Genomic DNA, 25,577 nt, shown 5'->3' with positions numbered 1-25,577 from the left:
CCCCCCCAGGACTTCTGGACCACCCACCACCGGCTTCATAGGACGCATCGCTGCCACTGGGGGGGGCACAGACCCAGCGCATTGGACGGGATCCCTGTTACCCCTGGAGCCTTCATTCACTCCCTACTTCCCTTTTCCCTTAAGTTTAATAAACTTTCTGGTGTGACGCAATTGTGGTCCTCTGGTCGTCTGTCTGAACCGTGACAGCAAATTGAGAAATTATGCGACTAAACTCAACAAAAAGAAGAAGAAACTGTATTATGAATCCAACATCAATGATAGAAAAAAACTTTGTAGTAGTTTAAATTAAACTATGGGCAGAAAGACAAATTCAACTCCATCTTTCATCGAATCAGATGGCTTATTCATCAGAAAACCATTTGATGTTGCTAATTATTTTAATGATTAATTCATTGACAAAGTGGGCAAACTCAGGCAGGAAATGACAACAACGAACAGTGAGCCATCGTATTCATGTATTAAAAAACAAATAATGAAAGAAAAGCATTTCAAGTTAGAATTTTGTAAAGTTAATGTGGGAGAGGTGAAAATGTTTTGTTATCAATCAATAATGACAAACCTCCTGGCATTGACAACTTAGATGGAAAGCTACTGAGGATGGTAGCTGACTCTATAGCCACTCCTATCTGTCATATCTTTAATCTGAGCCTAGAGGAAAGTTTTTGTCCTCAGGCCTGGAGGAAAGCCAAAGTAATTCCACTACTCAACAGTGGTAAAGCGGCCTTTGCTGGTTCTAACAGCAGACCTATAAGCGTGCTGCCAGCTCTTAGCAAACTGTTGGAAAAAATGGTGTTTGAAAAAATAGGATGCTATTTCTCTGTAAACAAATTAACAACAGGGTACTCAACATGTACTGCACTGACACAAATGACTGATGATTGGTTGGAAGAAATTGATAATAAGAAGATTGTGGGAGCTGTACTGTTAAATTTTAGTGCAGCCTTTGATATTATTGACCATAACCTGTTGTTGAAAAAACGTATGTGTTACGGCTTTTCAACATCTGCCATATCGTGGATTCAGAGCTATCTATCTAATAGAACTCAAAGGGTTTTCTTTAATGGAAGCTTCTCTAATGTCAATCATGTAAAGTGTGGTGTACCACAGGGCAGCTCTCTAGACCCTGTACTCTTTTCTATTTTTACCAATGACCTGCCAATGGCATTAAACATAGCATGTGTGTCCATGTATTCTGATGATTCAACCATATACGCATCAGCAACCACAGCTAATAAAGTCACTGAAATCCTTAACAAAGAGTTGCAGTCTGTTTTGAAATGGGTGGCCAGTAATAAACTGGTCCTAAACATCTCTAAAACTAAGAGCATTGTATTTGGTACAAATCATTCCCTAAGTTCTAGACCTCAGCTGAATCTGGTAATGAATGGTGTGGCTGTTGAACAAGTTGAGGAGACTAAATTACTTGGCGTTACCTTAGATTGTAAACCGTCATATAGATATAGATTCAACATATAGAAATATATAGATTCAATGATTGCAAATATGGGGAGAGGTCTGTCTATAATAAGGAGATGCTCTGCTTTTTTGACACCATATTCCAAGAAGCAAGTCCTGCAGGGTCTAGTTTTGTCTTATCTTGAATATTGTCCAGTCATGTGGTCGAGTGCTGCAAGGAAATACTTAGTTAAGCTGCAGCTGGTCCAGAACAGAGCGGCATGTCTTGCTCTTCATTGTAATCAGAGGGCTGATGAAAATACTATGCATGCCAGTATAAGAGTTGAGGAGAGACTGAGTGCATCACTTCTTCTTTTTATAAGAAATATTAATGTGTTGAACATCCCAAATTGTTTGCATAGTCAACTTACACACAGCTCTGACACACACACTTACCCCACCAGACATGTCACCAGGGGTCTTTTCACAGTCCCCAAATCCAGAACAAATTGAAGAAAGTGTACAGTATTATATATTTATACTCCGTTCCATCTCATATTGCTCAAATGAACAGCAAACCTGGTTTCAAAAAACAGATAAAGCAACACCTTACGGCACAACTCCTCTCCCCTATTTGACCTAAATAGTTTGTGTGTATGTATTGATATGTAGGCTACGTGTGCCTTTAAAAAAAGCTGTTCTTGTCTATTAATGTTCTGTATTATGTCATGTTTTATGTGGACACCAGGAAGAGTAGCTGCTGCTTTTGCCAAAGCTAATAGGGATCTTAATAAAATACCAAAACATCTACACTGATTTGAAGTGGATTTAACAATTGACATCAATAAGGGATCATAGCTTTCAACTGTCATGGAAAGAGCAGGTGTTCCTAATGTTTTGTACACTCAGTGTAATTCAGTGTCACAACAATGTTCTTTACATACATAGGATGTGGTGTTGTGCTTTAACCAGTGTAACATGTTGCATGCTAATGTAACCATCCTATTACTTGGTATCCCAATATGTCATGCAAATGAGCCTTTGTTTACTTGACTGACAACGTTGGATATTCATTCAGTCCCTCATTCATTCCCTCAAGTTGGACAGTTCACAGTAGGACTCAATGCTATACTATATAGGAACATTCACGTTGGAAATTCATTCAGTCCCTCATTCAGTCCCTCAAGTTGGACAGTTCACAGTAGGACTCAATGCTGTACTATATAGGAACATTTTCTACAACCTCAGGTTCCCTCGAAAATCAGTAGCTCCCTGTGAAATACATGTTTGTGTGATGTTGCTGTACCAAATGTCATCTCTAGATGCATTTCTTGGGGTATCTTAGCTAGCATTATCTTCTACAAACCAAACTCACTATCATGTCAACAATCTGTATATCTAGATTTAAATCAAATCACATTTTATTGGTCGTGTACAGATATTTTGCAGATGTTATCGCGGGTCTAGCAAAATTCTTATGTTCCCAGCTCCAACAGTGAAGTAATACCTAACAATGAAAACAAGACACGCAAATCCCAAAAATTCAAAGAAAGGAATTAAGAAATATATAAATATTAGAACGAACAATGTCAGAGTCCGGAATATAAATATATACAGTGCCTTGCAAAAGTATTCATCCCCCTTGGCACTTTTCCTATTTTGTTACATTACAACCTGTACTTTAAATGGATTTTTATTTGGATTTCATCTAATGGACATACACAAAACTAGTCCAAATTGGTGAAGTGAAATGAAAAAAATTACTTGTTTAAAAAAATTTGACAAAAGAAATAACGGAAAAGTGCTGCGTGCATATGTATTCACCCCTTTGTTATGAAGCCCCTAAATAAGATCTGGTGCAACTAACTACCTTCAGAAGTCACATAATTAGTTAACTAAAGTCCACCTGTGTGCAATCTAAGTGTCACATGATCTGTCACATAATAATAATAATAATAATATGCCATTTAGCAGACGCTTTTATCCAAAGCGACTTACAGTCATGCGTGCATACATTTTTTTTTGTGTATGGGTGGTCCCGGGGATCGAACCCACTACCTTGGCGTTACAAGCGCCGTGCTCTACCAGCTGAGCTACAGAGGACCACCACATGATCCTCAGTATATATATACACCTGTTCTGAAAGGCCCCAGAGTCTGCAACACCACTAAGCAAGGGGCACCACCAAGCAAGCGGCACCATGAAGACCAAGGAGCTCTCCAAACAGGTCAGGGACAAAGTTGTGGAGAAGTACAGATCAGGGTTGGGTTATAAAAAAATATCAGAAACTTTGAACATCCCACGGAACACCATTAAATCCATTATTAAATATTTTTTTTAAAATATGGCACCACAACAAACCTGCCAAGAGAGGGCCGCAAAACAAAACTCACGGCCCAGGCATGGAGGGCATTAATCTGAGAGGCAACAAAAGAGATCAAAGATAACCCTGAAGGAGCTGCAAAGCATAGGACCACTTTAAGCCGTACACTCCACAGAGCTGGGCTTTACGGAAGAGTGTACAGAAAAAAAGCCATTGCTTAAAGAAAAAAATAAGGAAACACGTATGGTGTTCGCCAAAAGGCATGTGGGAGACTCCCAAAAATATGGAAGAAGGTACTCTGGTCAGATGAGACTAGAATTGAGCTTTTTGGCCATCAAGGAAAACGCTATGTCTGTCACAAACCCAACACCTCTCATCACCCTGAGAACACCATCCCCATGCTGTGGGGATGTTTTTCATCGGCAGGGACTGGGAAACTGGTCAGATTTGAAGGAATGATGGATGGCGCTAAATTTCAGGGGTGGGGCGGGGTTGAATAGTTATGCACGCTCAAGTTTTATGTTTTTTCATCTTATTTCTTGTTTGTTTCACAATAACAAATATTTTGTATCTTCAAAGTGGTAGGTATGCTGTGTAAAAGAAATGATACAAGTCCCCCAAAAATCAATTTTAATTCCAGGTTGTAAAGCAACAAAATAGGAAAAATGCCAAGGGGGCTGAATACTTTCGCAAGCTACAGTATGTACATAGGGCAGCATTCTCTAAGGTGCATGGTTGAGTATTGGGTGGTAGCCGGCTAGTAACAGTGACTAAAGTTCAGGGCAGGGTACTTTAGCTAGATAGCTAACGTTAGCTAGTTGAAATAAAGGCATTGGGCATCTTGTGAGGCATTATGTAGCTATCGTTAGATTCCTTTGAGTACAAAACAGTCCGAGTACAGATGTTAGCTAGCTAGCTAAGTAGCCATGGTAGCTAACTTTAACATTGAACACACTAAGGTTGGCAGCTAATGTAGCTAGCAGGCTAAAAACACAAACCAACACTTACCTAGCTACCAGTCCATGAGAACGGTGGCCAGTTTGGTGTCACTCTTCCACCTTTCAAAATAATTCCAATGTTTATCCGGTTTCTGGATTGGTCATGAGCAGTCATTTTCTCGCTTCTTTTTTGTCTTTTGGGGTCAAGTTGATTCAGATCCCAAAACCAAGAATGATGCTTGTTTCTGTCTACATTTTCTGAAAACGTTGTCCCTGCTACCAGGACAGTTTATCTGCAAACAATTTAGCTAGCTTGTTGGCTTCATCTGCTCTATGTTTGTTTCTGGCAGCTGTAGCTTGCAAGTGACTTTCCTTTCATTTCTAGCTCTGGCGCCATGGCAGCACGGTCAGGGTTCAACCCCCTTGTTTTCATTCAAAGTGGAAAAACAACACAACCAGCGGATTCCATCTTTAAGTGCTATTTTTTATTTCAGGCATAGTGAAGGCTGCCTTCAACAGTTGTAGGCTGCCCACACTGGGCCTCACTTGTTAAATGCCTTGGGCCCAAACGTGGAACCGATGAGCAAAGGTGCATTGGCCCAATGTTGGCAGCCTACATGGGGCCAATAGTTTAGCCCGCATTGGGCCCACATTGTGCCAATGTGGACATATTTGCTGGTAATATTCTATAAGAGGTGCAAGGACTCAAGCAGTAGAAAATGTGAGGTACCGGTACTCAGTTATATGACCTCCTGCCAGTCAAGCATTAAGTCTGCAACTGTATAGGGCAAAATGAGAATTGAGACGATGCGTACTTACTTGTATCCCAACTGCCACCTGTCAATATTCCAAAATTCAAAACCCATTCACAAGCAACTTGTGTCCCTCCGCGACCTATTTTGTAACATGATTCGCTATGAAACAGTGCCAGACAGACGCACAATCCGGTAATAGATAGTGCAGTAGCAGACTCGATAGTATACATATTGTTATTTTTTGGAGAAATACTGCACCAAACACCTTAGCTAGATGTACAATTGCACAACTAAAACCGCCTCAGCAGGAAGGATTAATGTTATACTATTCCAGGTATTCCTTAAAGAGGTAGGGTTTCAAGTGTCTCCGGAAGGTGGTCAGTGACTCCGCTGTCTTGACGTCGTGGGGGAGCTTGTTCCACCATTGGGGTGCCAGAGCAGTGAATAGCTTTGATTGGACTGAGCGGTAACTGTGCTTCCATAGAGGTAGGGGGGCTAGCAGGCCAGAGGTGGATGTACGTAGTGCCCTTATCTGATCAGAGCCTAAAGGTAAGGAGGTGCCGTTCCCCTCACAGCTCCGTAGGCAAGCACCATGGTTTTGTAGTAGATGCGAGCATTGCTGAGTGGTAAATTACACATTACTGCGACTGCTCGGTCTCTTTACTGATCCCATGTCTTTATCCTTTACCCTATCTATAGCCAGACAAACACACTACAGAGCCAGTTGAATGTTTGGGGCATCCGGAAAACACCTTGTCCGGAGAAGACAAGGTGAGTGCTACCATCAGGCATGTGTCATGCCAACAGTAAAGCATCCTGAGACCATTCATGTGTGGGGTTGCTTCTCATCCAAGGGAGTGGGCTCACTCACAATTTTGCCTAAGAACACAGCCATGAATAAAGAATGGTACCAACACATCCTCCGAGAGCAACTGCTCCCAACCATCCAAGAACAGTTTAGTACCGAACAATGCCTTTTCCATTATGATGGAGCACCTTGCCATGAGGCAAAAGTGATAACTAAGTGGCTCGGGGAACAAAACATCAACATTTTGGGTCCATGGCCAGGAAGCTCCCCAGACCTTAATCTCATTGAGAACTTGTGGTCGATCCTCAAGAGGTGGGTGGACAAACAAAAACCCACAAATTCTGACAAACTCCAAGCATTGATTATGCAAGAATGGGCTGCCATCAGTCAGGATGTGGCCCAGAAGTTAATTGACAGCATGCCAGGGTGGATTGCAGAGGTCTTGAAAAAGAAGGGTCAACACTGTAAATATTGTGTCTTTGCATAAACTTAATGTAATTGTCAATAAAAGCCGTTGACACTTATGGAATGCTTGTAATTATATTTCAGTATACCATAGTAACATCTGACAAAAATATCTCATAACACTGAAGCAGCGATCTTTGTGAAGACCAATACTTGTGTCATTCTCAAAACGTTTGACCACGTCTGTACACACTGTGTGAGTCCCAATATAATGCACTACCCTACATAGAGCCATAATCATCAGCCAGAGAGTGAATTGTTTGTTACATGAAGTTACATTTACCGGACTAGATTCTACTTTTGTTTAATTAAATTGTTTTATTAGGTGTATTATCAACAGTCTGTATAGGGCCTGAAAAATACAGCAGTTATTTTATTTATTTGTTTAATTACTCTGCCTTGTTTAAATCCGCTTCTGTGGATGTCGCTTTTATTGGAGCTTTACTGGACTTTTAGCTAGCACTGCTAGCTGTGGCTAGCCTGCCTTGTTTTTTAGCTAAATTGCTAATGGATATTACCAAATGGCTACCACTGGCCAACCATTGAATCTCCACTGCAGCTGCTGTGAAATGTTCACTGAACTAAAGGACGAGGAGGAAGACAGAATAGACTCAGGGTAGTGACCGGATGATGGATGATATTGGGCGACTATCGAGAGATGTTCGGCGGCTAACTGAGGAGCTTAATCAAAAGGAGAGCCTTGTCACCAAGTTCACAGACGTTGCTACAACCCAGGCTAAGCACATCTCAGTGCTAAATCTCTCTATCGCCCATAGGAGTGACGAGCTGGGATATACCAACCTGTCCACTCCTCTGAGCATGTGGCTTGCTCGACTCCACTACACAGGGACTGGGCCAGTGTTATTAGGCGAAATGGCCAAAAGGAGCCATGACCTGGGCGGCCCCTTGGAAGTACTGCTCTACCTAACAAATAGCTTTGGCCCTGGAGACTCTCCAGCAGCCTATACCAGGCGAGCAGTCGCTACCTTCAAACAACCTGGCGATAATACCAGTCCCACCCATGCACAACCATCCGAATCGCCTCCAGCTGGGGAAGCCAGACAGTCCCCAACAGAGGTCCACCACACCACCGGACTACCGCAGCATCAGTCCACCAAACCAACGGAGGCCCTCATCTCTCCTCAAGTCATAATCACTCTCCAAGGCATTGGCCTGTCTCCAAAAGGGCCCCCCACACCACCACGCTTCGGGGGCACCAAGCCAATGGAGGCCCTCGTCGCCCCCCATGACAGCCCTCCTCTCAGGGGCAGCAGCCCTCACGACAAAAGCACCACTCGCCGCAACGTGTAACCCCTCATCTGTTGTTGTGGGTAGCTCCATGGTAAGACATGTTTCTATTGAGAATACCACAACCCTGTGCTTCCCACAATCTAGAAGCTGCTACCTGAGGTTCGAATGACATTAATCAGGGTAGCTCCAAATGCCTGAAACAAGACTTCATGGACCTGATATGGCATTCATTGACAATGTTGAATGGTTTTGGAAGCGGTAGGATTGTTTCAATGAAGACGGAATGCACCCAAATGGCCGCGGAGCACAGCGTCCCTCTGCGAACAGTCGCTAACCCAGTGACTCTCTGACAGCCCAAGCTCTCAGGTAATTCCTGTTATTACTACTCATTCCCGTGTATGTTCTTCTAGAAATTATCTCAGTTCTAAGGGTGCTAAAATCAGTCATCTAATTCCTGTTGAGCTACTTCCCCTCATTAATACTGTTTACTCTGCCAGTCTGCTCCCCCATCAGACTGTATGCTCTACGGCAAAGTCGAGCTAGGTCTAATGCACATGAACGTACAAAGTATTATCTCCAAGATGGACATTTTGGACATTTGGGTCTGGGATAATCCTGGCAGTCATTCTGATTGCAGATTGTGGGTGAATAAAACTTCCAATATATGGATATATGCTGGTACGCTGGTGACTAGTGTCCAAAACATAGTGAAGGCTGGTCACCTGCAAAAACAACAACATGGTCTTGTCATTCTTCAGCACCATTGTGGAGTACAATGGATGTGCAGGTGCCTTATTTTGCGCAGAGGGAGGGAGCTCCCATCTCACTTTGTTCATGGTGATGGCCAGACTTGTTTTCTTTGCAAGCAACTTGTTCACCAATGACAGTGAAGTGAAGAAATTGTCCATGGTGACATTTCTCCCCTTGCCAACGTAAGGTTCCACAAGCCTCATCACCACATTCTCTGACACTAGCTCACCTGCTGACGATGTGAATATTTTCCCAGATATTGAAAGCCGTTTAGCATGTAAAATGTATGTAGCCTACTCACTGTGTAGCCTACTCCAAGTAGGCCAGAGTAAACTGATGACTGCTTTGATTCAGTGGACTGATATAGGATACAGTGAAGTCGGAAGTTTACATACACCTTAGCCAAGTACATTTAAACTCAGTTTTTCACAATTCCTGACATTTAATCCTAGTATAAATTCCCTGTCTTAGGTCAGTTAGGATCACCACTTTATTTTAAGAATGTGAAATGTCAGAATAATAGTAGAGAGAAGGATTTATTTCAGCTTTTATTTATTTCATCACATTCCCAGTGGGTCAGAAGTTTACATACACTCAAATAGTATTTGGTAGCATTGCCTTTAAATTGATTAACTTGGGTCAAACGTTTCGGGTAGCCTTCCACAAGCTTCCCACAATAAGTTTGGTGAATTTTGGCCCATTCCTCCTGACAGAGCTGGTGTAACTGAGTCAGGTTTGTAGGCCTCCTTGCTCGCACACGCTTTTTCAGTTCTTCCCACAACTTTTCTATAGGATTGAGGTCAGGGCTTTGTGATGGCCACTCCAATACCTTGACTTTGTTGTCCTTAAGTCATTTTGCCACAACTTTGGAAGTATGCTTGGGGTCATTGTCCATTTGGAAGACCCATTTGCGACCAAGCTTTAACTTCCTGACTGATGTCTTGAGATGTTGCTTCAATATATCCACATCATTTTCCTTCCTCATGATGCCATCTATTTTGTGAAGTGCACCAGTCCCTCCTGCAGCAAAGCACCCACACAGCATGATGCTGCCACCCCCGTGCTTCACAGTTGGGATGGTGTTCTTAGGCTTGCAAGCACCCCCTTTTTCCCCCAAACATAATGATAGTCATTATGGCCAAACAGCTCTATTTTTGTTTCAACAGACCAGAGGACATTTCTCCAAAAAGTACGATCTTTGTCCCCATGTGCAGTTGCAAACCGTAGTCTGGCTTTTTTATGGCGGTTTTGGAGGAGTGGCTTCTTCCTTGCTGAGCGGCCTTTCAGGTTATGTCGATATAGGACTCGTTTTACTGTGGATATAGATACTTTGGTGCGAAAAGTGCAAATCAATCCCAGAACAACAGCAAAGGACCTTGTGAAGATGCTGGAGGAAACAGGTACAAAAGTACGTTCATCTCTAGGAGACAGAACACGTCTCCTTCCTGTGCGGTATGATGGCTGCGTGGTCCCATGGTGTTTATACTTGCGTACTATTGTTTGTACAGATGAACGTGGTACCTTCAGGCATTTGGAAATTGCTCCCAAGGCTGAACCAAACTTGTGGAGGTCTACACATTTTCTTCTGAGGTCTTGGCTGATTTCTTTTCATTTTCCCATGATGTCAAGCAAGAGGCACTGAGTTTGAAGGTAGGCCTTGAAATAAATCCACAGGTACACCTCCAATTGACTCAAATGATGTCAATTAGCCTATCAGAAGCTTCTAAAGCCATGACATCATTTTCTGGAATTTTCCAAGCTTTTTAAAGGCACAGTCAACATAGTTTATAGAAACTTCTGACCCACTGGAATTGTGATACAATGAATTATAAGTGAAATAATCTGTCTGTAAACAATTGTTGGAAAAATTACTTGTGTCATGCACAAATAAGATGTCCTAACCAACTTGTCAAAACTATAGTTTGTTAACAAGAACTTTGTGGAGTGGTTGAAAAACGAGTTTTAATGACTCCAACCTAAGTGTATGTAAACTTCTGACTTCAACTGGACATACCATTTTAAGATTATAATTAGAATGGATCATTACAATAGAAAGGCCTACCCTGTTCTTCATTCACAATTGGTGATTACATACACTACAAGTCAAAAGTTTGGACACACCTACTCATTCAAGGGTTTTTCTTTATTTTTACTATTTTACACATTGTAGAATAATAGTGAAGACATCAAAACTATGAAAAAACCATGTAGTAACCAAAAAAGTGTTAAACAAATCAAATATATTTTATATTTGAGATTCTTCAAATAGCCACCCTTTGCATTGATGACAGCTTTGCACACTCGTGGCATTCTTTCAACCAGCTTCTTGAGGTAGTCACCTGGAAGGAATTTCAATTAACAGGTGTGCCTTCAAAAACGTATAATTTATTTCCTTCTTAATGCGTTTGAGCCAAACAGTTGTGTTGTGACTAGGTAAGGGTGGTTTACAGAAGATAGCCCTATTTGGTAAAAGACAAAATTCATATTATTGCAAGAACAGCTCAAATAAGCACAGAGAAACGACAGTCCATCATTACTTTAAGACATGAAGGTCAGTCAATACGGAAAATTTCAAGAACTTTGAACGTTTCTTCAAGTGCAATCACAAAAACCATCAAGCGCTATGATGAAACTGGCTCTCATGAGGACCGCCACAGGAATGGAAGACCCAGAGTTACCTCTGCTGCAGAGAATAAGTTCATTAGAGTTACCAGCCTCAGAAATTGCAGTCCAAATAAATACTTCACAGAGTTCAAGTCACAGACACATCTTAACATCAACTGTTCAGAGAGGACTGTGTGAATCAGGCCTTCATGGTCGAATTGCTGCAAAGAAACCACTACTAAAGGACACCAATAAGAAGAAGAGACCGGCTTGGGCCAAGAAACATGAGCAATGGACATAGGACCGGTGGAAATGTGTCCTTTGGAGATTTTTGGTTCCAACAGCCGTTTCTTTGTGAGATGCGGTGTGGGTGAACGGATGATCTCTGCATGTGTAAAGCATGAAGGAGGAGGTGTTATGGTGTGGGGTTGCTTTGCTGGTGACACTGTCTGTGATTTATTTAGAATTCAAGGCACACTTAACCAGCATGGCTACTATATCGTTCTGCAGCGATATGCCATCCCATCTGGTTTGGGCTTAGTGGGACTATCTTTTTTTTTTCAACAGGACAATTAACCAACACACCTCCAGGCTGTGTAAGGATTATTTTACCAAGAAGGCAAGTGATGGAGTGCCGCATCAGATGACCTGGTGTCCACACCCACCCAACCTCAACCCAATTGAGATGGTTTGGGATGAGTTGGACCGCAGAGTGAAGGAAAAGCAGCCAACAAGTGCTTAGCATTTGTGGGAACTCCTTCAAGACTGTTGGAAAAGCATTCCAGGCGAAGTTGGTTGAGAGAATGCCAAGAGTGTGCAAAGCTGTCATCAAGGCAAAGGGTGGCTATTTGAAGAATCTCAAATGTTAAATATATTTTGATTTGCTTAACACTTTTTTGGTTACTACATGATTCCATATGTGTTATTTCATAGTTTTGATATATTCACTATTATTCAACAATGTAGAAAATAGCAAAAATAAAGAAAAACCCTTGAATGAGTAGGTGTGTCCAAACTTTTGACTGGTACTGTAATTATGCATTGTTCGCTTCCACTCGCTCATCAACTCACCCATTCTCCCCCTTTCTCCCCATCATACTTTACTTAATTTATTTAATCTGTTGTTATATGCGTGAAATTAGTTTTGGAATAGTTTAGGTTCAGTTTCGAGGCAGTTATCGGGGTAATTATTAGCTGGGCACTGCTCTTTCAACTGTCGGGAGAAGGAGCGGAGCAAGCCCTACTGTTGAGAGAAGGATGGGCAATGGGGGGAAAACATTCAAAAAATGACATGCCCTCTTAAAACTGGTTATAACTCCAGTTCTGTATGTGATATTAAGATTCTAACACCAACAGTGTGTTATATAGACTTATTTAAGAAAAGTCAAGGACGGAGGGGGACTTAAAAAATGGCAGAGTAAAAAATTTAATAATAATGAGCAGTCAAAATGACCACTTTAGCGGTTCTAGTGTTAAAACACACATTGATAAGCTGACTAAAAAGTTGGGAGTAAAGATTGGTTTCCTGTATAGAGATAAATCCTGTCTCACTTTTGAAAATAGGAAGAAGATTGCAACACTTCTCCCAGTAATTGATTATGGTGACTCAATCTACATGGCAGTGTCTTTAAAACCTCTAGATTCAGTATAACACTCAGCCTTGCATTTTATCACTGGTGATAATTGATGTACGCATCATTGTCTCTTATATAGTTATGTTGGCTGGGAGTCTCTAACTACCAGAAAGGCCCAACATTGGCTATTATTTGTATATAAAGCACTTCTCCAGAAACTCCCATACTACTTCACCTCAATTCTAAATTGGAAATCTAGTAACGCTCAAGACTGGTTGGTTCTATAGGTTCCGCAGGTCTCCTCTGAGTTAGGGAAGACTGCTTTCAATTACTATGCCCCTCATTCCTGGAATGACCCACAGGTCACTCTAAAACTTGATTATTTGGTCCCAAAAGGTGAATTTAGGGCTATTTATTTGAGATGTTGTAACTGCAATTTTTTTGTGATCATGCTTGAATTGGTGCTGACGTTGCTTGAACTGTTTTTATCTCAGGGCACCATTGGAAATGAGACACTGGTCTCAATGGGTTCCCCTGGTTAAATAAAGGTTAATAAATAATAAAGGGCCCTGGTCGAAAGTAGTAGGGGATAGCGTGCCATTTGGGAGGCAAACATGCACTTAATTCTGTTCCCTGGCAACACTGATCCAGGGTTTGCTCTCTCAGTGGTGTTCTCTCTCTCGAGGCCCTCCCTGGCCCTCTGTGGCTGTGTCTAATCTGGCCCCTTAACACTAGAAGCGCCAAGACCGTCAATAGATGCGGCGAGACTGTCATTTTGAAGTCATGAATTAAACATTTAAATTACTCTGCTAAATTCTAACACTGTTGTTGTTAGTATTTCGATATCACATACGGAGTTTGTGTTAGAAGCTGTTTTAGGAAGACATTTCATCCACCCCTCGTGTACACGTGTGCTGGTGGAGTTATGGAGGGTGAGACTCCCATTTGCCTCTCCCATGTCTTTGTTTAGCCTGGCTCACTCACACAGAAGCTGCTGAGGGATGGAGGGATGGGTAGGAATGGCAGGGAGAGGATATTGGGAGACAGGAGAGAGAAAAAAACGAAGGTGCAAAACCTTAATAAGTTTTACAACCGGCGTACGTGAGGAATCTCTGATTTAAAATGGAAAGCTCTGGAACACGCCAGTTGCTCTATTGCCGATTGTGCTCTCTATCCCGCGAGAAAGATAGGATATAGGTCTATAGTGATTTGTACACTGGATCATCTTTTACAGGTTTATGCTGTCGAGCTTCCCAGCCTCCCACTTTCCCAGAAACTAGTTTTAATCTATCCATCCCTACCCATCCGTTCTCATCCATCTCTCTCTATATCCTTCAATCCCTTGTCTTTGACTGGGCTCCAGCTCCTCTAAGTTTCAAGCCAACACTTTGTGCACTTCAGATCTGTACCACTTTTCATGAGCTCTGTTTTACATCTGAGGATTTGAGATTAAATTAACATAATTTATACTGAGCAGTGCTCTCCTCCCTCTTCTTCTCTGAGTTCTTCTGGATACTGAGAGAAAGTGCTAATATGAGTACAGTACAGTGCTCTCTCTCTTTCTCTCTCTCTCTCTCTCTCTCTCTCTCTCTGTCTCTCTCTCTCTCTGTCTCTCTCGCTCACCATCTCTCTTACTCTCTCTGTCTCTCTCTTTCTATCACACACACACTTGCTCTCTCTCAATCTTGATTTCTCTCAATTTCGATCTCTCTGTCAAACACACACACACACACACAAACACACAGAAGTTTAGAAGTGTTCTTTCATTAGAAAATATTTCACAGCCAGAGTGCCATAGGGGAAAGATGAAGAGGGAAAGACAATCTGATAGGGGTCTTCATCAATACTACATTGATTTTCACACTTTTTTAACTTTACACAGCAAATTTTCCAGTGTTAAAAACAACAACTATTTTACAATGAGAGTGTTAAATCAACACTGAAAGTGTTGAGTCTGTGGACCCATACAGACACCGGAACAGTGTTAAATTAATACACTGCTCAGTGTAAAGATTTCCCAGAGTACCTTGTCTTTCGAGTAAATTGTAGAGTTACCACCCATGACTGTATTTGTTGGTGACAGAGGCATGGTTGTTGCATTCATCCATTTTTGGTCCTATGGACTTCATCAAGTGAGATCCTAAGCAAATAGGTTATCATTCAATTGTTTTATTATTATTGTTATTATTGTTATCGTTAAAGATGTTTATTATTCAACAACATACCATATGTATTTCATAAGGCCCTATTTTGTAGTGATAGGAAACTGAGGCTTTTTGAAGGCTTTGGAGCTTTCACCAAATTGTGCTGAAAAACGGTTCATTACTCAGTGCTTCATTATGGGTTTATAATACACAATAGTGCCATCAGCTGGTCAGCAATAAATAGTAGTGTGTGATTATCAGATATATGTTTTTTTGTAAGTCGTTGGCTTTAATAGACTATAGTCAGTTGGAATACCAGTTTTACATCCTGCTTCCCCTTTTTACCTTCAGGTTTACTATTTTTCAAATACAGGATTTGACCTCATACCCTCATGTCCCTGAATGTTCCATAGTTCCTTGGTCTACCTGCTAATCTACCAGTCAGGTGAAACTACATGTACAAAATCCTAACTATATTTGTAAGTAAGGTGTCCAGTAGAGGTCGTGTTTGAAAGCAGCTTGGAATAGAAGAAAGCTCCGGAACCATGGCGAAATCAGTGGGATCTCGCATTTTGCAACACATGGTTTGAAAAAGCACGTGATCAAACGAAGCTTTGGATGTCGATGATAACGTACTTCTGAAAAAGTTGTACACGCATCAGCACACTGCTTCGAAGTTAGCTGCTTAGTGATTTTGCTGCATGCCTCGGAGCTCCAGTATCAAACGTAACATCACTATCATTTTGAGGGCCTAGTTTACCCTAGTACAGCCAACAGGAGCCTGAAACTCATACACATCACTTTGAACCAAAACCACGGCCATTATGATCATATTTTCCAGCATGCTCTGTTGAAGGTAGATTTTTTTTATATTGTTTGTTTCAATATATATGTTTGTGCATGTATATTGATTGATGAATGAATTAATCTTATGCTACTCAAATATAAATATAAACTTTTACTTCACTACAAAGAAAATAATGTACTTTTTACTCCATACATTTTCCCTGACACCCAAAAGTAATCATTACATTAAGAATGCGATGGCAGGTAGCTTAGTGCTTAAGCGTGATGAGCCAGTAACCAAAAAGTCACTGGTTTAAATCCCTGAACCAAATAGGTGAAACATCTGTCAATGTGCCCTTGAGTAAGGCACTTAATCCTAGTTGTTCTGGATAGGAGCCTCCGCTAAATGACTAAAATGTAAATGAATGCTTAGCAGGAGAGGAAAATTGTTCAATTCACACACTTATCAAGAGGTCATCCCTACTGCCTCTGATCTGGCGGGCAAATCACACTTTTTTGAAGGGGTAAATAACGTCTGAGTGTTGGAGATAGCCCCTGGATATCCGTGTATTTTAAAAACAAGAAAATGGTGCTGTCTGGTTTGCTTAATATAAAGAATTTGAGATTATTTATACTTTTACTTTTGATACTTAAGTATATTTTAGCAATTACATTTACTTTTAATACTAAGTATATTTAAAACCAAATACTTTTAGACTTTTACTCAAGTAGTATTTTCCTGGGTGACTTTCACTTTTACTTGAGTCATTTTCTATTAAGGTATCTTTACTTTTACTCAAGTATAACAATTGGGTACTTTTTCCACCAATGCAAATCACCTTGCAAGCCAGCATAATGTGACTTGCAGGCCTGATGTGGCCTGTAAACCATGAGTTTCAGGCCATTGTATTACACTCTCAGAAAAAAAGTTTAGCTTTGCTCCTAAAGTGGTACAAACACGTGTCACTGTAATGGTACCCTGTAAGGTCATCCCTTGTAGGTATATTTAACGAAAAGTACATGATTGTAGCCCTGTTCATACCTCAGGCCACATCAGGCCTGCAAGTAGGGTTGCAAAATGTTGGTGACTTTCTCAAAATTGGCAGATTTTCACAAAAAAATCCTGGTTGAAGGATTTAGGATTTCCTGCATTCGTTTCCAGGAAACTTCCAACCAAGATTTCTGGAAAACCTGGGAATTTTGGGAAAGTGACCAGAATTTTGCAACCCTAACTGCAAGTCACATTATGTTGGCTTTCAATATGATGGGTAATTCCTATTGCAACCCAGCCAGAGTTAGGATATCCAACAGTTGGAGTTTTTATTCACCTGCAACCTGCATTCAGAATGAGTGCCAAAGTTAGGAAAATTGTTGAAGAGACTACTTAAGCCATTTAAACTTAAACAAACATTTCTGTAATGGGTGCAAAACATCTAACTAACTGATTGGATTACTATATAAAAATGTATTTTATTTATCTTTGTGTAGCATATGATTAATCAATCAATCAATGCACATGCACAAAAATAGATATTGAAAGACACAATTCAAAAAATCCACGTGCAACAGAGCATGCTGAGAAATATGATAATGATGGGCAAGGTTTTGGTTCAAAGTGACGTGTATTAGTAATGCGCGGGTTGACTCATAACCCGCAGTCCCCGCATTTATGCATTTATGGGGCGGTCGGGTTTAGGATCATGAAATATTTTGTGGATGAAGGGCAGGTGGGTGGCGGGTTGAATAAAGAGAAAACAATACATTAAAAAAACATCCATAAACGTAGAATTGTTGTGCAATTCATATCTATAGGCTACATAGATTTTTTTATTTCCTTCTTTTTATTTGCCATTAGTGCGTAGCCAAAGCTTTAGGGTCTAACGGTAGCGAGCCAAATAAACACCAATTGAAGGCTTATGGCTGTTTTCCGGATTGTAACAAGCTAGACTTGAATAGTTTGCACAAATATGTTTTTTTTCTGGAGATTTTTGAAGAACGGATGGTTGAGTGACTACTGGGTTGATCTATGCTGTTTTTCTGTGCCACTGCTCATGCTCTCAAAATGTCGGCACTCGAAGTAGACACGTTTCCGAGGTGGTCAGGACGATTATGAGATGGAGTTATGTCGGGATGCCACCGGGCCGCAAGCAAAGTCAGGAGAAAAGGAATATTGGGACAGGGACAAATAAAGGTGGATTTCTGAGGAGGAATGGAGGGGAAAAAGAGGAAGAAGAGTTCGAAGAGAATGAGGAAAGCAGAGGTTGGATTCGAGGAAGATGGTGATGAAAATGGAGATGGGGTGTCGATGAAGATTGGTGTCAAGAGCAAACAGAGTGAGCCGTGCGCCAGACTGAGTTCTGGAGGTGAAATGGAAGTGAATGAGGGCGAGTTAAGTGAGGTGGAAGGTGTGGTGAAGAGCTCAGAACCTGAGCCTGGCATTATTAATGGACATGATAAAGAAGAATCTGGTCCAGTAGGAGTGACATTTTTTGATAAAGTAGATCCTTGCCTTTTGCCGGATCCATTTGTGGTTTCAGGGTGGGTGGGAAAGAAGTTGGGTGTAGTTGAATCAGTGAAGGAAACCTGTAGTAGACTGTAGTGGACCTGTAGTGATATGTGTTTATGTTTCTTGTGACCAGAGTAATTGGGCGCTTTGTGTCACGTAACTTGGGTCAAGATCTATTTCTTGCTTTGCTCTTAGGAACAGGCACCATTGAAAGGAATGATTTCTGGGGTAGCGTTAAGTGTGAAGGTGGAGCAATTGAAGTTGAAGATTCCTGGTGTTTGTGATGCCCGCCGTTTGGTGCGACGCAGACCCGGTGGTGAGAGTGGTGAAACAGAGGAGTCACTGTCAGTTTCACTGAGGCAAAAAGGACCATTTCTGAGTTTAATTCAATAAGAGAAAAGCTGTGAAATTGAGAGTTGAACATAAATAGAAGGGAGGGCCAGAACAGTAGTCAAATTTTTGGGATAGATTTGGTAATGTGGTAAAATAGGTTGATTGCAGTGCAGGCAATGTATGTGTGATAGTGAGGCGCTATACTAATTCGACATTCACAAGACAGGGATTTCAAAATGGCACGTCAAGGGAACTGTAGGCCTACTGTTCAGATGGGTTAAAGGAATAGTAGCCTGACTGAAATCTGGACACTGAGTGTAGGTCTATGACCTCTCACATAGCCTAATATGATATTAACAACTGCAAAATTAATCATTTATTGCGGTAAAATGATACAGCAAAATGTACATTTTGAATCTGGAACAGGATAAATATTATTTATATCAGCATCTTGAATGAATACTCGGTTAGGTGGCGGTGCTATCTTTATCAGCATCATAAAAGATGATAGTATTTCAACCACATGAAATATGCATCCAAGCCGAACTGAAATCTTATCAAAAACATGTTGGGTCATTGTAGTATCTAGACAATTTATGACTTTGCTGATGTTTGCAAATAGTGTGTTAGAGGAAGTCTGTTATGTGGAGGCCTGGGATTGGTCTGTAGGGAAAACCACCCATATCAGGTTACATAGGATATATATATATACTATGGTTGGGACAAAGGATGGGGAGAAACAACATATTAGAGATTGGGTTGGTTGTTCTCCGGATTTTCTGCAGAAATCTTTAAATTCACGCTGAAAGTAAAGATCTAATAAACAATTATAATCAAGGACAGTGTCAGCGGATTTCTTGTCATCACAGCATCTCAGCATCGTTCTTGACACTACATTAATGGCGACGAGGAATTTGGGCCGTGTTGCGTCTTTTCTCAGCGTTCCATTCATGCGCGCCGAGCTGACTCTCACTCAAGAGGCATGCAGATATGGTGAGCTTTCTCACAAACATTGGGCGCTGGTCAGTTCTTGTGCTTGTGTGTGTGTGTGTGTTGAAAGACTGCACCGTCAAAGGACTTATGTGTGCGCTTTGCTGTTATGTGCTGTGTGATGAGAATCCATTCTAAATTTCACATTTGTTTCCGTTGAAAGCAACGCAAACAGGGGGGAGTCTCTATAGGAATTGATAATACTGGACACAGGGATATTTTGCTTGAATAAAATTTTAAAATAATACAATGAAGGAATATGGCCAAGGAAAAATGTATACTAATTAGGACGTTGTTGATCTATGAAAGCCCTCAAACGAGGCGATCATTAGGATGGGCCGAAAATCCTGAAAACTCACTAGGTTGATTTTTTAGGTCAGTTCTGGGAATTGGGGTTTGTGGTAGATACATTCGGTTGCAAGTTACCCCTCAACTTATAGTTGACGAGGTATATGTTCGATGTAACCTCTCATTTGAATATCTGCAAACTCGAGGTAGCATAAATTTAGGAACAATGAGAAATAAGGAACGACGGTAGCATGCTTTAGAGGACCGTAGGAACGGATGTATTCCTCTTGAATTGTGTGTGTGTGTGTGGGGAAAAAATAATAATAAATTAAAGACGTCTCTGTTGTGTTTAAGCTGTGTGTCGACTCATGCTAGGATAAGATTTATGTTAGAGATATATACATATATATGTTTTTGGTTGAGAACAGGGGTTTTAGTTTTTTGTAAGGAAATATGTAAGTTAAGGTTAAAATCTTATGAGTCTCCGTTAGAGAGAACGTTAATAATTGTTAACTATATATGACCCCCCTGGGAGGACGTTAAGGTTAAAATATTATGAGTCTCTATAAAAAGAGAATGTTTAATAACTGTTAATAGATTAGGAACTTACAGGGAGGATTTTAAGAGTGTATAGAGATGTTTTGTAATGGATAAGAAAATAACTATACATCTGCAGATTAGGATAAGTGAAGTTAAGAAACTTCAAAGTAGGATTTGTGTTCTATGTTTTGTGTTGGTTTGTGAGTTCTGTTAAGTGTTACTGTTTGTCTGTGTTGGGGGAAATAACGGAGGGACAGCTGGTCTGTCTACTTTCTGTTGTTTAGCTTGGAGAGAGCTGCTTGGGAGCTCTTCTCACTCTGAAATTGCACTGGTGAATGAACTGCGCATGTGTGGGATTTTATGAGATTAGAGTTATGTAGAGCAAATATGCCACTCCCCTGCCTGCACTGAGCTGCTGGGAGACGCAGACTCAGAGCAGACAGAGAAGGAAGGGGAGATTTACACACAAATAAAGTATTCTGTTTGTTAAATCGGCTGTTGCTTAACGATGAAACTATTTGATTGAGATCTATTGAATTTATAAATGAGAGATATGTTGACGGATTGAAAATAAATAAAATAAAATGTTATTCAGCTATTTATAATATTCCTGAGTTAAGCTGTTTGCTTATTTCTTAGCGCGAATGTGAACATAGGTATGCATAAAATACTAAATTATTGTCTGTGTTCTTTGTTCTTCTGTGATATGAGAGACGATAAGGAGGAGACAGAGAGAGAGAGGAGGTGCTGACGAGTGCGTCACGCGACAGTGTGTGCTGCAACGGATCAAGTCCAATTAAGGCTAGTACTGTTCTGTTCACAAAATGTACCTTCCCATAGAGGATATTTTGTGTGCCTAGCATATTTCATGTTGTGACAATTTGACAAGGACTTGGCAACAGACTGATCAATTGATGTAATTAAGAATTGCGCATTGGAGTTTTTTGTGCATGAGTTGGTTTGATTAGAGTTGTGTTGGAAATCCGACACTGACACTATTCTGTAAAATTAAGGTAATTGGGTGCTTATTAAGTAATTGGTTTGTGAGTGCTGTAGTGTTGCTGGATTACAGGTCTTTTTTGGGGGGATTGCTCTGAAGTTGACTACTTTCATTTACTTTTCCTGATCGGATGTGGTAAGATTGCCACTAATCAATAATTTGGTAAAATAAAATAAAATACAAATAAATAAATATATTGATTAATTGCTTAATAATTTTTTTTTTGGGGGGAGGAGGGAAACATAAGCTAAATAGTCTAAAGTGATCATTCAGGAGGGTGATTATTGCATCAGAGATGAAGATGAACAAATAATAGAGAGAGGAAAAGCAGAAACGACCATAAAGATGAATCCAAAACTCCAAAAGTAAGAAGAAAACGAGATGTCTGGAAACTAAGGGTGGAGTGAGGTTCAGGAGGATGGAACTTGAAGATGATGATGATGATGATGATCAGAGTGATTCAGAAGAGATCATGGGTGGATATGATCCTGTGATCAGATGGAGGTTGGCAAGAGAGGAAAGAAGGGGTGATGGAAGTTGGAAGAAGAAGTAAGAGATTCAATCTCTAATGAAAGTAAAGATGGAGACAGTGATGAAGATTTGGAGATTAAAGGTGCTTCAGGTTCAAGAGGATTTTATTCTACAATGACTAGCACACAATAAATAGAAAGAGATATACAGTGGGGAGAACAAGTATTTGATACACTGCCGATTTTGCAGGTTTTCCTACTTACAAAGCATGTAGAGGTCTGTCATTTTTATCATAGGTACACTTCAACTGTGAGAGACGGAATCTAGAAAATCCATCAGGGATAAAATTGTAGACCTGCACAAGGCTGGGATGGGCTACAGGACAATAGGCAAGCAGCTTGGTGAGAAGGCAACAACTGTTGGCGCAATTATTAGAAAATGGAAGAAGTTCAAGATGACGGTCAATCACCCTCGGTCTGGGGCTCCATGCAAGATCTCACCTCGTGGGGCATCAATGATCATGAGGAAGGTGAGGGATCAGCCCAGAACTACACGGCAGGACCTGGTCAATGACCTGAAGAGAGCTGGGACCACAGTCTCAAAGAAAACCATTAGTAACACACTACGCTGTCATGGATTAAAATCCTGCAGTGCACGCAAGGTCCCCCCGCTCAAGCCAGCGCATGTCCAGGCCCGTCTGAAGTTTGCCAATGACCATCTGGATGATCCAGAGGAGGAATGGGAGAAGGTCATGAGGTCTGATGAGACAAAAATAGAGCTTTTTGGTCTAAACTCCACTCGCCGTGTTTGGAGGAAGAAGAAGGATGAGTACAACCCCAAGAACACCATTCCAACCGTGAAGCATGGAGGTTGAAACATCATTCTTTGGGGATGTTTTTCTGCAAAGGGACAGGACGACTGCACCGTATTGAGGGGAGGATGGATGGGGCCATGTATCGCGAGATCTTGGCCAACAACCTCCTTCCCTCAGTAAGAGCATTGAAGATGGGTCGTGGCTGGGTCTCCAGCATGACAACGACCCGAAACACACAGCCAGGGCAACTAAGGAGTAGCTCCGTAAGAAGCATCTCAAGGTCTTGGAGTGGCCTAGCCAGTCTCCAGACCTGAACCCAATAGAAAATCTTTGGAGGGAGCTGAAAGTCCGTATTGCCCAGCGACAGTCCCGAAACCTGAAGGATCTGGAGAAGGTCTGTATGGAGGAGTGGGCCAAAATCCCTGCTGCAGTGTGTGCAAACCTGGTCAAGACCTACAGGAAATGTATGATCTCTGTAATTGCAAAAAAAAGGTTTCTGTACCAAATATGAAGTTCTGCTTTTCTGATGTATCAAATACTTATGTCATGCAATAAAATGCAAATTAATTACTTAAAAATCATACAATGTGATTTTCTGGATTATTTTTTTTGATTCCGTCTCTCACCGTTGAAGTGTACATATGATAAAAATTACAGACCTCTACATGCTTTGTAAGTAGGAAAACCTCCAAAATCGGCAGGATATCAAATACTTGTTCTCCCCACTGTAGATCATATAGCCCATCAAGTGGATCTGTACAGGAAAAAGGAACACAACCAGAAAGAACAGGACCAAGAAACTCTCAGAAAACTCAATCAAATACAACTGGGGGAGAATACAGTGGGGGAAAAAAGTATTTAGTCAGCCACCAATTGTGCGTGTTCTCCCACTTAAAAAGATGAGAGAGGCCTGTACATTTCATCATAGTTACACGTGACAGACAAAATGAGAAAAAAAAATCCAGAAAATCACATTGTAGGATTTTTTATGAATTTATTTTTCAAATTATGGTGGAAAATAAGTATTTGGTCAATAACAAAAGTTTCTCAATACTTTGTTATATACCTTTTGTTGGCAATGACACAGGTCAAATGTTTTCTGTAAGTCTTCACAAGGTTTTCACACACTGTTGCTGGTATTTTGGCCCATTCCTCCATGCAGATCTCCTCTAGAGCAGTGATGTTTTGGGGCTGTTGCTGGGCAACACAGACTTTCAACTCCCTCCAAAGATTTTCTATGGGGTTGATTTCTGGAGACTGGCTAGGTCACTCCAGGACCTTGAAATGCTTCTTACGAAGCCACTCCTTCGTTGCGCGGGCGGTGTGTTTGGGATCATTGTCATGCTGAAAGACCCAGTAACGTTTCATCTTCAATGCCCTTGCTGATGGTTTTCACTCAAAATCTCACGATACATGGCCCCATTCATTCTTTCCTTTACACGGATCAGTCGTCCTGGTCCCTTTGCAGAAAAACAGCCCCAAAGCATGATGTTTCCACCCCCATGCTTCACAGTAGGTATGGTGTTCTTTGGATGCAACTCAGCATTATTTGTCCTCCAAACACGACGAGTTGAGTTTTTACCAAAAAGTTCTATTTTGGTTTCATCTGACCATATGACATTCTCCCAATCCTCTTCTGGATCATCCAAATGCACTCTTAGCAAACTTCAGATGGGCCTGGACATGTACTGGCTTAAGCAGGGGGACACGTCTGGCACTGCAGGATTTGAGTCCCTGGCGGCGTAGTGTGTTACTGATGGTAGGCTTTGTTACTTTGGTCCCAGCTCTCTGCAGGCCATTCACTAGGTCCCCCCGTGTGGTTCTGGGATTTTTGCTCACCGTTCTTGTGATCATTTTGACCCCACGGGGTGAGATCTTGTGTGGAGCCCCAGATCAAGGGAGCTTATCATTGGTCTTGTATGTCTTCCATTTCCTAATAATTGCTCCCACAGTTGATTTCTTCAAACCAAGCTGCTTACCTATTGCAGATTCAGTCTTCCCAGCCTGGTGCAGGTCTACAGTTTTGTTTCTGGTGTCCTTTGACAGCTATTTGGTCTTGGCCATAGTGGAGTTTGGAGTGTGACTGTTTGAGGTTGTGGACAGGTGTCTTTTATACTGATAACAAGTTAAAACAGGTGCCATCAATACAGGTAACGAGTGGAGAACAGAGGAGCCTCTTAAAGAAGAAGTTACAGGTCTGTGAGAGCCAGAAATCTTGCTTGTTTGTAGGTGACCAAATACTTATTTTCCACCATAATTTGCAAATAAATTCATTAAAAATCCTACAATGTGATTTTCAGGATTTTTTTCTCTCAATTTGTCTGACATAGTTGACGTGTACCTATGATGAAAATTACAGGCCTCTCTCATCTTTTTATGTGGGAGAACATGCACAATTGGTGGCTGACTAAATACTTTTTTTCCCCACTGTAAGAAGGAGAAGAAATAAGCTTTGGTTATGAAGAATCAGTGTGCACCAAATCAACAATCACTCCCACAGCTTCAACCAAACCAGGTCAAATGCAATTGTACCAGCCACAACTAGTGGTACAAGTTGTTTCATATCCATAGCCAGTCTCTGGACAGACACAGAATTGGAGAGGAAGAGGACGAGAATGCTTAGGAAGAGGAAGATGAGGAAGATTTAAGCCAATTTTCCAGCAATCTTCAGAAGTGTGTTATGATTGTGGACAGGTTGGTGACTTTGCTGTGAGTGTAATGGGCAAGGAGGAGACACCAGACGGAATTTCAGAGGAAGATACAGGGGCAAGTCAAGATCATCTGGAGGACAGGTGAACCCTTATAGGGGCCAGGAGGAAGG

This window comes from Coregonus lavaretus (assembly GCF_964263955.1).
Source record: "Coregonus lavaretus genome assembly, chromosome: 34".
In the NCBI taxonomy this organism is placed as follows: domain Eukaryota; kingdom Metazoa; phylum Chordata; class Actinopteri; order Salmoniformes; family Salmonidae; genus Coregonus; species Coregonus lavaretus.
This window is presented reverse-complemented; position numbering follows the sequence as displayed.